The following is a 15,977-nucleotide window of genomic DNA, read 5'->3' on the forward strand; positions in this document are numbered from 1 at the left end:
AATTTAATATACCGTTGCGCATGTGCACTCCAGCATGCACACACACAAACACTTGTACTCACACCTATAGACAACTTAGACACCACCAGTTTATCTACTGCATATCTTCAGAAGGTAAAAGGAAACCAGAGCAACCACAGAAAACCCAGAGAAACACAGGAAAGATATACACACTCCATACAGAAGGCATCCAACCAATAACTGGACCAGAGAACCTCATGTTGTGAGGTGACAATGCTATACACTGTGACACCATGCAGAGGTTAAAACTTTGAGTTGCACAAAACCTGCATAACTGAGTCCTCAGTTTGGTTCCCTCATTTTAATTTTGCCTAATGCATGACTCTGAGCAAGTAATTTATCCAGACAGTACTCTCATGTTGCCCCTAAAAAGTGTAGTTGTGCCTTGTGGAATTAACTGATTACTGATATTGGCAGAAAATTGAACCCTATGACTTAACTGAAAGCAATTCCAGAAGAAATTTCTTAAATGTTTACTTTTATAACCATGCAGTATATGAGATAAGCATGACTGAACCCTAAGTATGAACCTGCATATTGTATTATGAACAGTAATATGTCAGCATAACTCACATGCTGAAGTCTACAGTAGGCTGTTAAATTTCCTACAATAGGCTTCAGCCTGAGGCCCTCTGTCTCTGCTTGCATAGCACATGACACTGAGTAAGTCACTTATCCATAGAGTGCCTAAGGATATTCCATGAAAAAAAACACCGATATAGTTGACTCCTGAGTTAATAGATGAACAAAAAAGTTTGAGTAATGGCTATTCACATCACACTTAATGCAAAACTTGTTTTTTGTATTTCAAAAACACCACTTAAATAATAAGTTTTAAACTTAAATGATTGACTATAAAGGGTGAACTCATGAAGCTGTGTTTGCGGTAGTGTGGAGCCATGCTTTGTAATGTCCCAGGCCTGGTGTTAGCCAGTCGAGTTAAATTTTGGAGGTGAAGAAGGAATGCTACCATATCTGTAGAGCAGTGGAAAGACTCAACAACAATACACTAAATCTGCTACCCTACATTTTGTCAAACAGGTATGATATTTCAACATAGGCAGGTTGTTTTGTAGGGATCTACTTCAGTTGGTTGACAAACTAAATTGTTGAGACCAGCATGGTTGAGATGATATGACTGACAATTTAGTTCATCGACCATTTTGACTGATATCGTGGTACAGTGGGGACTAGAGAATGTGCCCTGTCTTCCACTGTAGTGTGATCTCAGAGTTGATGTATATAATCACCATGGAGTATGGAGGGCACCGGCTTGCCCCCCCCCCCCCTCGCAAAAACATTCTTTTGTTCACAGGTATTATTTTAGTTGTTTAAGTTGATTTGCTAAACTAAATTCTCAATCATGTGGTCTCTATCATGTTGGTTTTGACAATTTAATCCACTGACCAACTGAACTAGATCCATTTTGTAGAGGACACTCATGGGTGTTTATATGGTCTAAAGGAAGTCTGAACAGGACACTGTGGAAACTCCAGTGCCATTATGTGAGACTGACAAAGTCAGCACCTGCTGAATGAGACAGACATGGAAATGGAAGCTACCGTCAGACAGGAGTGCAGTGAATTGTTACAGGTAAAGTATTACTGGCTAGCAAAAATAATAGCTTGAATGTGTTAGAGCAAGTCTGCAGTGGTTATCAAAATAGGTGTCACTGATTTTTAAGGAAATAGGTACCACTTAGTGAGATCATCCTCTTGAATATATTGGTTAGGCTGGTAATAGTCCGCAGCCTATTAGCCGAGTATTAACCTATGAACCTAAAAATGGACAACTCAGTATTCTTGGGGGTAGAATTAGTGTTGAGTATATGGGCCAGAGTGTGCTTGCACTGCTGTTTAGGGTTAGGTTAGGGGCTACACTTAGTGCTGTGCATGTTTGCATGTGAGTGGGTTCTGTGTCTCAGTGTTTTGATTAGTGGGAAAGGGTTTTCTTTAAGGTATGGGGTTGGGGCAGATATCAAGCTGAGGTGAATAAAAAGCAGCTTTGGGCATCAAACCCTTCAGAGCTTCCATGACAATAGAGGGGGGGGGGGGGCTGAGCACTGAGAGAACTTTGCTAGGAATAACAAAAATCAAACGGCTATACCTCAGCCTAAACAAACATAATAAAAAACTAGGAAGGGGATGTGGGGTACTTAGTGCCTACTCCAGCAGTGGTTATTCAAACATCTACTGTTAGGGTAATTTTACATACACAACTGTACGATGTTCTTCGTTTTGATCATTGGTTCAGTAGCCTAAGCTATATGAGCAGGTTACCATAGCTTAGAACAAGTGGGAGGTGGAAGAAGAAGGGTCGGTCCAGCATCCCCCAGAAAATGTTAAAATTTATATTAGATAAATATAATAGTGAGTTTCCTGGACTAGCATCCATGGTTTTGCCAAAAGGAAATGAATTATTATTTCTCTAAGGTTTAATGCTAAATAAAATTATAAATGTTAGTATAAGTTTGAGTCCAAGTTCTGATCACAAATTCATATAAAAAGAAGTACAACAAAATACCATGGCATACAGAAATGAAGTTCTGAGTTTAACCCAGATGACCTGAGACAGATTAGAGGCTTGAATAGTGGACAAGAGAGAGCAGGAAGGATTGGAGTGTGCAGCCAAGGGCCACTCATGCATCATAATCAGAAGGAGGCTGTCAACTCACTGCAATGTCTGCATCTGCTGCAAATGCAGCATATAAGGTGGAAGCATGCTCCTGCTACAGGGTCTTGAGCCACAGGATGGGGAGGGCTAAAATTACAGTTGTGTATCTAAACTTACCACAACAGTAGCTCTAGTTCTCCAACAGAAAATTAAGATCCCAAGGTGGAGCCTTTAGATTTCTTGGAGGTCTCTTATGCAATACCCCTTTCAAAAACATTTTCAAATGAGAATTCATCAAAAGAGGGGGATCTGTGGACAAACGTACTGGAATGGTCCGCAGGTAAGAAGGTCCCTAGGATAGTAACTCACACAAATATTGTAAAATCAGAGAAACACTAGCCCTGATCAGGTGCTGGTTATGTCATTGGCATCAACATAAATTTTTTTCAGTTTGCTGGCATATCATTTTCTTACTAGTAGGCTTTCTTGCCTCAGTACACATGTGCTTAAAAGGTATCAAGACCCTATCATCCAAGCAGTCATTTGCAGTTGTTTGGGATCAAGATGTATCAAAAGAAGCTTGTGGAAATTGTCCCTGCCAATCCCAAAAGAAGGAAGAACAACTGTTGCCTGTGTCAGAAGGGAGTCACCAGAATGATCATGAGGGATTCCTTCTGAATCTTCAGACGTACCCTGAAATTAAGTGGAAAGGGTGGAAAACATAGAGGAACATTCTTGTTCAAGGACAAGAAAAGGCATCAGTCTTCCAGGCCTTCTTGCACAGAGTCCTGGAGCAGAAGTTTGCCAGAAAATTCATCAGAAAAGAGGCAAAAAGGTCTTGTTAAGGAACTTCCCACAGATGGATCAAACCTTAGAAGACTTCCCCTAATCTAGTTTCCATTTGTGAGGGTTTGCCTTTGTCATGCTCAACTTGTCTGCCACACAATTTTGCTATGACATAATGTAGAATGCTTGTAGAGTGAGAATGTACTGTAAATATATATTTCAAGCTAAAATGGCCAGTCTGCATAGGGGTAAGACCTGGTTTCCCCTTGCTTGTTTATGTACCACATCATTATGGTACTGTGGTATTGGCTATAAAACATGAAGAAGTGAGAGTTGAGTACCTTGGTAAGAGCATCAGTTTTATACTGATAGGCTTGTATCTGCTGTATTTGTTGTCCCAGATAGCCTGCAAGTTTATCCCCCTTGACACTGCTCCCCAAGCAATGTCTGAGGCATCTGTGGTTACTGACTACTTTGTAGTAGGAGGGGAGAAGGGGAAACCAGGGTTCAGGAATATTTGGTGTCTCCACCAAGTGATTTCTGTTCTCTGTTTTTCTCACGTCAAATTTTGACAGATATTATCATAAGAATCATAGATGCCATGAGACCCAGAATCCTGAGCTATTCCACTGCAGTGACCAATGTATGAGTGAAAAACCTTTGAAATATATCTAAATATAGATCTATTTTTCATGTGTAAGAAAAGACATTTGTACCGATGTGTCAGTCAGACACCCCAGGAACACAATCCTGTGTAATGGTGTAAAAAACAACTTTTTAATGTTCTCTTGGAATCCCAAATGGTCTCTCACCCCAAGTGAGGGCTCTTGTTATTTTGAAAAATACTCTGCAAAGATAAGCAAGTGATCTAAATATGGAAAAAATGTGGATACCCCGTAGCCTACAATGGACTATGTCATGAGTTAGACACTTTGTGAACACTCTAGGAACAGTGGATATTCCAAAGGGTAAGGCAGAGAACTGATAATGTGATCCACACACACAAAACCTTAGGAAATACCTTATATCTGGATGAACAGGAATGTGATGATAAGCACCTTTTGAATTTAAGGTTACCAAAAACTCAAATGAGGAAGAAGGATTAACAGATTTCAAAGTGAAAGCATTTTGAAGTTGGGCACTCCTATTCCTTTTACCAAAAACCACCATATAAGAAGGGTCAGTAGCCTGTACAAGACTCTGAGCTAGACCTAATAAACTACTCCTGTACAGTGAAGCTGGTACAGAAGAAGGTAAATATTTAGTTTTCTGTTTCTTTTTGATAGGAAAGATGGAGCAAATAGTTAATAACAGTTATTAATGCCAACAGCAGCTTTCCCAGGGACGAACACAACATTCTGGCTAAGCAGGGGTGCCCTCTTTGCCCCTTCACCCAAGACTGACAAGAGTGTTACTCATTTTCCCACTGTGGGGACCCCAACAACCACAGGGGATGTGGCAAACCCCTGGTCCATAGTAACTGTATGGAAAGCACTAGAAGGATCAGGGGGAAAAGATGAGTGGTCTGAGGAACCAGCTTTGGCCACATCAGAGTCAACCACCTGCAGCTGAGGCAAATTAATGGCCTGCTATGGTGGTAAAGGCTGTTTAGTTAATGCTTTCTTTTTGTGGCTGGAAGAAGGACTGACCATCCAGCTGGTAGTCTTTTCCATGGTTGACTTGAAAATGGTGCTTCTTTCACAGGGGAATTGAAGCAGCACAAGCCTATAAAATTTTAGCAGTAGTTAAAAGTTGTTTTTCCTAGTTAACACAATACAAAAAGCACTCTAATGCACTTAATCAACTCCAAAGAGTAATTTAAATACAGTTACTCTACAATAAAAACATTTTTTAAAATGTTTAAATCAACTTTTAAACCTTCAGAAACAAAAATGTGCTCCCATTTAAAAGTATAGTAAAGTCACATAACAGTCAAGAAATCACCTAGCTTAAAATATACTTTCCTCAAGAGGACAGTAAGCCATAACAAAGAAAATAATATGTGGAAGGTTTTCCCCAAAGGGGACGCATCTACCCAGCAATGGAACAGTACAAGCTGACTGTTGGTCTTTGAAAGCCTGCAGAAGAGCTCCCTTTTTAAATGCAGGAAAGCTCTGAAGGGCTTGGAACCAAAAGCTGTGCTTTAGTCATCTCATCTTGTGCTGATTAATGGTTTGAGCACATGGAAGGTGCTTTGAAGCTTTGGAATCTGGCTGGTTGCTTGCAGGATGTAACCCATATAGCTTAGGCTACTGTGGCAGTGATCAATATGAAGAGCATTAGACTCATCAGTCATGAGAAGGTGGATGGTTGGCAGGTATTGCGGCAGAGAGGATAAAAACAAGAATAGCTAAAGTAGTAGAAAGCATAGGCAACACATACATTGTTGACACTGACCTTCTTCAACTTGCCTAAAAGAATGTTTCAAAAAGAAATCTTGACTGTACTAAGAAACTTTCAACATAGCACCGTAAAATGTGTAGGTTATCATCTGTGCTACCATTAATTCTGATAAAGTTTATAGACATTACAAGTCATCGCTTTCCTGAAACAAAATAACTATAACTGCTAAATGTATTAGTATTTTGGAAACAGAACAGAAAAAAAGAAGAAATGCATCTATCTTTAAAACCACGTGCCTGAGATGGAACTACATATGCTTTAAGCTTATTTGGTTATCTGACAGTTCATGGCAGAGTACAGTCTTCTGTACTCATGTGATATGCTACTATATGATGCCAGGTTACAGAATAAAAGCTCACTGGTAATGCAGTTTGAGGTTATAGCAGATCACTATGATGATTAGTGTGATCAGTGATAGCCTGGTCATGCCTGTGTAAAACCTTAAGAGGTTTTACCTAGAATGCATGGGGCAATATTGAATCAAGTCGCCATAGCTCTCAACTGCCCAGATTTTTGTAGAATGTCCAGACTTTTGACTCATATTTTTGGTCTGCTTCTCATAAAATTGTAGTTTTCTGGTAAATCACTGGCAAATCGGGTCTATATTACATGGTCGAATGCTTAGGTGAGCGAACACCTAAACATCGACCACGTAACATTGAAGGTAAAAAACAGCAAATGGCCAAATTAACGCAGGGAAGGATTTCCCTTGGCGATATGCTGTGTTTTGCCATTTTCTCCACTGTAGAGTGATCTCAGAGTTGGTATATTTAGTTGGGGGGGGTGGAGGCACAGGGGGAGTGTGAGGGTGAAGCCCCCCCACTTAGTTTGGCTGTAAACTTTTTTTTTTTTTTTTTTTGGTGGTCGACAGTTCCGTTTCCAGGAGGCGTTCGCTGTTGTGGGTTTGGTTATTATGCGGTCGATGTTTAGGTCTTTGCTCACCTAAGCATTCAATCACGTAATATTGACCCGGCAAATCACTGAGGACTAAAGTCAAAAAATAATGGGAAACATTTGATTTTCAGACTTAATATCCTTCAGAACATTCATGCTAATGCAAAACCTGTTATTTTATCAACTTTCTAAGTTGTAAGAGCATTATTGAAAAAGTGCCCCTATTTTTGGATCTCCGTTGCTTATTTTAAAGCTGTCTCGCTATGTTAAACCCATTTAACATAGCGAGACAGGTTTTAAAAAAAAAAAGCAATGGAGAAAGCAAGATCTCTGTTGCTTTTTACTGTTTCGCTATGTTAAATGGGTTTAACATAGCGAGACAGCTTTAAAATAAGCAACGGACTGTTGCTTATTTTAAAGCTGTCTCGCTATGTTAAACCCATTTAACATAGCGAAACAGTAAAAAGCAATGGAGATCTTGCTTTCTCCATTGCTTTTGGCCACAGCTCTGATGTACTGTGTAGGCATGCGCAGTACATCAGAACTGCCGCGGATACCAGACAGCTGCGGAAGGGCAGCAAAGAGGCATTATACAATGCCATTATTTAAGAAAAGTAATTATTTCTTTTCTTAAATAATGTCATAGTATAATAGCAATAACCCACGCCTGGGTGTGGGTAATGCGGGATTTACCCACGGTTGTCTTTGTTTGGTCCCTCGGGACCAAACCACGCCAACCGTGAGTAAATCCCACATTACCCACACCCAGGCGTGGGTTATTGCTATATAATCTATCACCTTTTCCTCCCTAAATTAGTTTTAAAAGGGAATAGGAGGGACTAGGAGGGACAGGGCTACATTTTGAGCCAAAACCAGGGACATTTGAAAGGCATAATCTTTTTTCTTTTTCAGATACAAAACTATGTTCAGATTACATTTCATTTTCCTGTAAAGCTAGGAAAAAATACTTTGAATATTCTCTTGGAATTTCCCCTCTCAGCCAGTGGCATTTTTTTTTTGACATCCCTACCTAATTTTCTCTCTTAGCAGTGATTGACAGTTCACAGTAACTGAGGTAAGAACTCCAAAGACTCAACAGATTTATTGCCGTACCTCTCAATTGTGCAAGGAATGCTCCTCATTTGAATTTTGAAAAGTTCATGTTCCTAATTGTTCCATACTAAAAGTGTCTGTTACACAATTAGTGTTAAAACATTGTTAACTGATAACCATGGCAAAGAATACTGAATCGGATTAATTCAATAAAATAATATTTTATAAGTATAACGTAACATGCTTTAACCATCCTGTGAGCTTCCTAGTTGAAACTGTTAGCAAGCTGTTGGGAAGTGTTCCACATTTTGCCATTTGTAACATATTATGAGAGGTAGTCTTACACATTCTGGAGAAATGTCGAGAGATATGTTTATGGCTCTAGTGGGAGTTATAAAAGGCAGATGTAAAATAAAGTACACAGTAAAAGAGATTTGAATGCTAAGAAAGACAAGTTGGCAATAGTTAGTGTCAAGAAAAGTAGGCGCTTCTGAAGGGGGATCTTAAAATGTAGGATAAGTATGATGCAAGAGTCAGGAATGCAACTTTCCAAAGATGATATCTCAAAGTTTCACACAAACCCACCATGGTATACACTGAGGTACAATGACACAGAAATGGTACGCCATGGGAAAAACAGACAAGTCATTGTTGACATATTTGGTAGTATAGGATTCTTTTTGAATGGAGGTAAATATACTCCTGGAGCAGGAATTATTGTCTTTAGTTATGAATAAAACTTCTGAACTATTAAAGGGATTCACATTTCAGAAGCAAAAATGTACAACAGGGTTGCAGTCTGTGTAATAGTACTACTGGGTAGAACCATGAGAAGAGTTAAACACTCATTCTCAAAAGATGGCTTTATTTGTTAATAGCATTTATAAAAAATGACGTAAAAATAATATATATGAGTGTCATTTATGTAATCTTTTCCCATACCTGCTCTCATAAATTTTCATGCTTTCAACTTATATGGAATTTAATATATATCAGAGCTATAAAACACCATCCCAGACAATACATGTGGGTGCATATTCTATACATAATAACATTAACCATGTTGTTGCCATTTGTGAGCCATGCTATTATAGCCTCCAAGTTCTAATAAGTATGCATTGACTTAAGTTGCCATATTATATGTATGTGCTAGAATTATCTTTCCAGTGTTTCCGGTGCAAGCTCCTATGGAAAACAATGTAATATTTTCAGCAAAAGTACTAAGATGCATTTTTGTTTTAAAGCTAAAACTGTTTCTGGTAGGCAGTGCAAAATTTCAATCTCTCATCAATCATTTTTTTCTATTATATCTTCAATATTTTTTGAAGTAAAATAAATCAAAATGTTCTATCCTCACCCAGAAATTACATAAAATGTGTACAGAGTGGTATTCTTATCTTACAAGTACAAGGTTAATTATGAGTCTTGCAATAAGAATCCCATTATGGTTGCTCTTTTTATTCTTTTTCCTCCTCTCTCCCAAATCTTTTAAAATTATATAATTTAAAAATAAACATGTCAACCATGTGCTAACACATCAGTACTCTGAGAATACAAAGAACTTCATCTCATGCCATAGGCATTGGTTAGGGTTTGTTAAATCCAAAGACAGCTCCCTCTGCCAAAAATGATGAAAGTTCAAGGTTTTAAAATGTGTAAGTGCATTAACTAACAGTTTTGCTGTTGAGATGGTTATGTAATAGTTAAGTGCAGCTGCAATTGTAGGAAAGCTGAAAGAAGAATGTTTTTTTTTTTTCCAAAAACACTTTTATTTTGTTTTCATTATAAACATACGCAAATGTGCATATAACAAATACAATAAAACAATAACAAAACTATTTACAATATTTACATTCATCCATGATAAACAATAATTTTATCCATGAAAAGTTATCAGTATTTGTTCAAAAGGTTTTCCAATTTTTGCCATGCTATTTTTTATGAGTAATGTTATGAGTTCTATAACAAATTGTTTTCAGTTCTTTTTTGCAAACAACTTTTGCTAAATTAATAAATTATTTAAACATCAAATTTTGTTTACTTTTCCAGTTCAAAGTAATAACTTTTCTGGCACTTGCAAGAATTGACCAGCGCAACTGAATCTGAATTTAGGTATTACATTAGGTATAGGAACATTGAATAGGATTAGTGAGTTAGAAATATGACAGTTATCAGACCATAAAGCCTTTACAAAATATTTGAAGTCTTTCCAGTAATGAACATTTCTACATTCAATGAACATGTGAACCCAGATGGCCTCTAATAATTCATCACATTTCCAACATTTACTTTCACTGTTTTTGAGTATAAGATTTATTTTATGTGGAGTATAGAAACTCCTAGTCATAAATTTCCATGTAGACAATCTCCAATATAATGAAGAAGAGGTACCATACCTAGATTTCAATAACAGTTTTTGGATTCATCAGATATTTGTTCTCCATTAATCTTTGCATAGTAATTTCAAAAATCTGAGTCAAACTTTAGAGTGTCTTCTCTTAGTATTTTATAGATAGCTGAGATACTTAGTTTTTGATCATCTGTCTTTTCAAGACACCTAATAAAAAGCTGGATCAAACTAGGTATAGATTCAGTCTCTAGGTTGATACTCTCATTTTGTTTTCCGTAAACTGCAGTGATGAGTGTATAAACAACCAACTGTCTTGACTATTATTAAAACTACATAGAAGAGAGTTTAGTGGTTTAATACTCTTATTTTCAATAAACAGATGCCAGAATATCAAGTTATTTTCCTTTAATTTTTGCATCGCATTGATGATGAAATAATCTAGGCAATCAGGGGAGTATGCTATAGTAAATATAAGAAATAGAAATTGTTTAATGTTGTAATTACAATCAATTATATTTTTAAAGTTATTAAATATTTGATTAATGCCATAAGAAAAATGATCAAACTTCTTACTAAATAAACAAAATTCAAGTAAAAGCCATTGAACTCTACTTATTCCATATTGTTCCTTAAATTGACTTTCTGTAGTTCTGACATCAGTTATATGAATCTCATGTATTTTGCAGCCAGATAGATAGGTAGGTGAGATCCAATGAATATCACATTAATTATAACTGATTTGGAATAAAGATCTAAGCTAGGGAATGTTATCCCATTACTGTTCCAAGCTCTAAGGTGCCATTTATATGCAATCCTAGGTTTTAAGGGAACCATAAAAATTTAAGTAGCATTAAATCAAATTTTTTAAATAAGTCTTTGGGAGGGAGTAGTATCAATGACTGTATATATAAAACAAAAATTTAGGCAAAATTATCATTTTAATTAAAGACAGCCTATCCTCCATTGTGAAGAACATTTTATTCCATCTTTTGATTATTTCACTAATGGTGGTTATTAAATTATTGTAGTTTTGTACTCTTTATACTGACACCCAAATATTCTCATACATCATTCTCCCAATTAGGCTATTCTCTATTAGGTTTTTATTGATCTTTTTGTTAATTAGTAATGTTTTGTATTTATTGTGATTACATTTAAACCCTGAAATTCTTTCAAACTTGCTAAAGGTATTTATAACATCATGCAAAGAACTATCAATATCACCCAACGTTAACAACATATCATCAGCAAATAACTGTATCTTAGGACAATAGTCCTTATTAACTTGAAAGCCTTTTATATTTTGCTTGCTTCTGATATATGTAGCAAAAGGTTCCATTGAAAGAGCAAACAATAATGGTGACAAAGTACACATTGTCTAGTTCCCTTGAGGATTTCTAGTGGTGACGATAGACATGATCCAATTTTCACATAAGCTTGTGCCCCACTATACATTTTCATTAATAATTTGACAAAACTGAGGAGAATTCAAAACTGTTCAGAATTCTTTGTAGATAAGACCAACTAATAGAATCAAACGCCTTTTCTATGTCTAGGCTGATAATAGTTAGTTTTTTTTTTGTATTTGCATGCTATGTCTATTAATGATGGTAATTTAATCAATGAAGAATGAACCCTGTCTGATCGCATCTATCATCAGATGATGACAAGTGCAAGTGCTCTTTTATTGAAACAAAAATGTCAAAACCACAAAAACGTGAACATATGAAACAGCATTTTTTTCTCAGGGAAAAAAAATTGCTGCTCCATAAAAAAAAAAAAAAAAAAAAAAAAAAAAAAGTTTAAACACAAAATTAAGTGGGGGTCTTCTCTTTGCCCACTTAACCCCCCAATGGAAGGGGCTGTGTCCTCCACCCCCCTACATAAATATACCAACTCCAAGGTCTCACCATAGTGGAGGAAATGGCAAAGTCCTGAAGACGACCCACTGATTTTTTTCCCTGAGAAAAAAAAAATCGATGGTCCGTGACTTCACTATTTTCCCCTTTCAATATTATTGAATCGACAAAAGAGCATTATCTCTTTTCATGGTCCGATAACACAATATAGACCCATCTGATTGTTATGTATTATATTAGATAATATTGTCTTTATCCTATTATCTAATATTGCCATGAAAATTTTATTATCAGTGTTTATTAATGAAATTGGCCTATATGAATCACAAGATTTGGAGTCCTAACTTTGTTTTAAAATGGGGGAGATAATTGAATATTTCCATAATGGGGGTGTTATACATTTTTGCTTAACTGCAGTGAAGGCACTCATCATTTTCTTTATTATATATTTATTATGTATCACATAACCCTACCCATACTATTATTAACTCCCCAAATTCCTCTCTGATCACATGCTGGAGCTCTGATCCCCTGTAGGCTTGGTCATCTGAAAGGGTACTTTTAACTGTAGAATCTTACTTGATATATTTTCTTTTCTTACCAAAGTATGACTGACATTGTCTTTTTACCCATGTTCTATATCTTTTACCTGGAGTGTTTTTATTAATTCTTGTTATATTATTATGCTCAGCATACATGATGTAACCTGTTTTGTGTATTATGCTGGATGTACTGTATTTGTATACCTTGATGTTGGAGCTTTTCTCCCCAGGCCTCCGCTGAAAATGGACCTGGTCCAATCAGAATTTCCCGGTTAACAAATGTAAAATAAAATAAAATAAATATATTCAGGAAAAATCTTATATAGTTCAGGAATTATTCCATTCAGTCCTGGAGCTTCATTATCTTTTAAATTTTTTATTTGCTCTTTCACTTCTGTTAGTATTTGTTTATTTAATATGTTACTGTGTTGCATTGATACCTTAGTAGTTATATTTTCTTGAATAAAAGTATTTATTGCATTATCTGTCTCCAAAAGTGGTGTGTTATTATTTATATCTTTATAGTAGTTTTTGAAAACTTCTAATATCCCCATTAAGTTAGATGTACTCTCAACTGAACCATCACTTTCATATTTAATCTCATTAAAAAGATTGTGTTTGTTTATTTTTTTAGATCTTAGCACTATTTTATGTAGATATTTAGGATTTACAGCATAAGATTGTAATTTCAATTTTTCCAGGTTTATTGCTACCTTATGATTCAGAACTTCTAAGTATTTTTGATTTAACTTAGTAATTTCATTATGTGCTTTGTTATTTGGTTTTGCATCCATTTTTATCTTGTCTATTTTTTTTGTAAGTCTAAAAGTTCTTTGTCCCACTCTCTCTCCTTTTTTAAGGTACCAATATTTTATTCTACTATATATATATATAAACTTTAAAGGTGTCCCATAGTATAGTATCAGTCACTTCACCATTATTATTTGTTTCCATAAACATGTCTATTTCTTTCATTATCCATTCTCTAAAGTATTTTAACTTAGTTATGTAAGCAGGAATTCTCTGTAGAAATCTTAAATCATCTGTATGCATAGTTAATGTAAAGTTTATAGATATGCCACTTATTTTTGAGTATATATTATTTGATACAAAGACTTTCCCCCGGATTCTGCAAGCCTTGCATGGCATGCAGGATTAGTGCAGGAGCTCTAGCAGGAAAGATGTCTGCTGTGCAATCCAGGAATAGCCTGCAGGGGCGTGCACAAGCGCTCCTGCACTAGTCCAGCACAAACTCAGCCCCTGTATGCAAATTACCCTATTTGCAGGAGAAATCCATGCAAATGAGGTGAATTTGTGATCCAGGAAACTGGAAACTGGCTGCACAGGACTAGTGTAATCTTCAGAAATGTACTCAGTTAGTAACCAAGTACATTTCTACAAATTCCAAAACAGAGCTGTGACAGCTCCAAATAAAGGGTGCATATCAGTCAGGAAGCATGCCAATGGCCAAGTATAAGGTCATTGGCATTGAAAACAGCTTACAAAATAAAAAAAAATCAACTTTTATTTTTTTTAGCTGATCTCAGCTGTTTAAGCTTAGGTCAGCGGCACGCAAATGGGATCGGAGGGAAAATAAGAAAATAAACCTAAAATAAGCATTCTAACTAAAATCACTATTCTGCCATTAAAGTCAATGGCAGGCAGAAGACAACATGGCCAGTGAGTAGTGGCTGCTAAGGGGGGAGGCTCAGTGTGAGACATGTAACTATGCATTAGCAGGCAATCCTATGCAAATCAGGGGAATGATAGTGAATCCCAGTTTTCCCCAGCATGCTAGTCAGGTCCCAACAGTGTAAGAGTAGGAATAGATTGGTGCAAGCTAGGAGTTAGCTGACATCATGGGGGTGTGTGTCAGGCATAATGTAAGCAGATTGAAGCCCTGTGGCTCAGGTTTGCTCCTACCTAAGCCAGCTAAGCAAGGGGGTGTGTCTGAGTCTGCCTAGCACTCTTTACATTGCCTAAGTGGGTGTGCATGCCGCGCACTGGGTTTTAAAGGGAAAAAAAGGTAAACCAGGAAATAGCAGCTCTGTGCACATTTGAGCACTGTGTTTGCACGGTGCACCCCTGGAATTAAACAGGAAGGCAATGGGAAGGAAAAACAGTAGTAGGAAGTTAATCAAGGAGAACTAGCAGAGCTGACAGGTGAAATGTATCTGAATCAGCCAATTACACAGGCAGCAGACTGGCCCAGCCCAGAACTCTGTGATAAACTATGCAAACACCTTCCCCTCTGTTTTTTCCCATACTCTACACCACCAGTGTATACAAGTGGGGAACTTTTAACAAACAAAACTACAAAATTATAGGGGCTGCAGCAGGCAACATACAACACCATGTGCAAAAGGTTGAGGGTGGTGAGGATGTGAATGCTGCCGATCAACCCACAGTGAGGAGACAGAGAAGAGTGTACAGACACAGGGTAACCTACCAGGGGCTACATGAGCTGGAGATAGTGGAGCGCTATAGGGTGGACATGGACCTCCTACAGCAAATTGTTGACCTGTGCCGGCCACGCCTGACACACTGAACTGACCGAGGGGAACCCATCCTAGTGAATACCAAGGTATGTGTAGGCCTAGGAATACTAGCCACAGGTACCTCCCAAAGCTCAACTGGGGATATCATGGGGATCTCACAGGCATCAGCATCCAGAGTATTCCACCAGTTCCTGGATGCCATGTCAGCACATGCCAGTGAGCACATATATTTCCTCAACACCCGTGAGGTGTTGGCCAGCAATATGCGTCTCTTACACTAAATAGCAGAATACCCTGAGGTAGTGGGTGATATAGACTGCACACACATACACATCAAAGCACCACCCAGTGATCAGGATAGGGCCTACATCAACCGCAGGGGCCTCCCCTCAATCAACTGCCATGTCATGTGTGATGCCCAGGGCATTATAAAGAATCTGTGCACTGGCTGCCCTGGAAGCTATCATGATTCCCACATCTGGCATCAGAAGCAGCTGTACCAGAGATATGCCAATGGGGACATCCCCTATGGTCACCTAGTAGGGGATGCTGGTTACACACTGGAGCCGTGGTTGATGGCACCCATCAGAAATGCACACACACACCTGAACAAGAATGTCATAATGTGGCACATGCACAGACCAGACTTATAACAGAGCATGTGTTTCGGAGGCTCAAGTCACAGTTCCAGTGCCTGGACACATCCGGTGGAGCCTTGCAGTATTCACCAGCAACATGTACTCAAATTATTATAGTATGTGCCATGCTATACAATGTGATCCTGTGGAAACAGCTGCAGCAGGAACAGCATGGGGCAGAGCCACACAGCCCCCCACCAATGCCAAGGCCTGCACAGGCACAGAGTGACTTGGAGGAGGAACAACCTGAGCCTGCCCCAGTAGGCAGATGAAGGCATGCCCAGTATGCCCTGGCCTTGGCAATGAGACAATGCATAGCA

This window comes from Protopterus annectens, chromosome 4.part1 (genome assembly GCF_019279795.1).
Source record: "Protopterus annectens isolate FY-2018-M chromosome 4.part1, PAN1.0, whole genome shotgun sequence".
Taxonomy (NCBI): Eukaryota; Metazoa; Chordata; order Ceratodontiformes; family Protopteridae; genus Protopterus; species Protopterus annectens.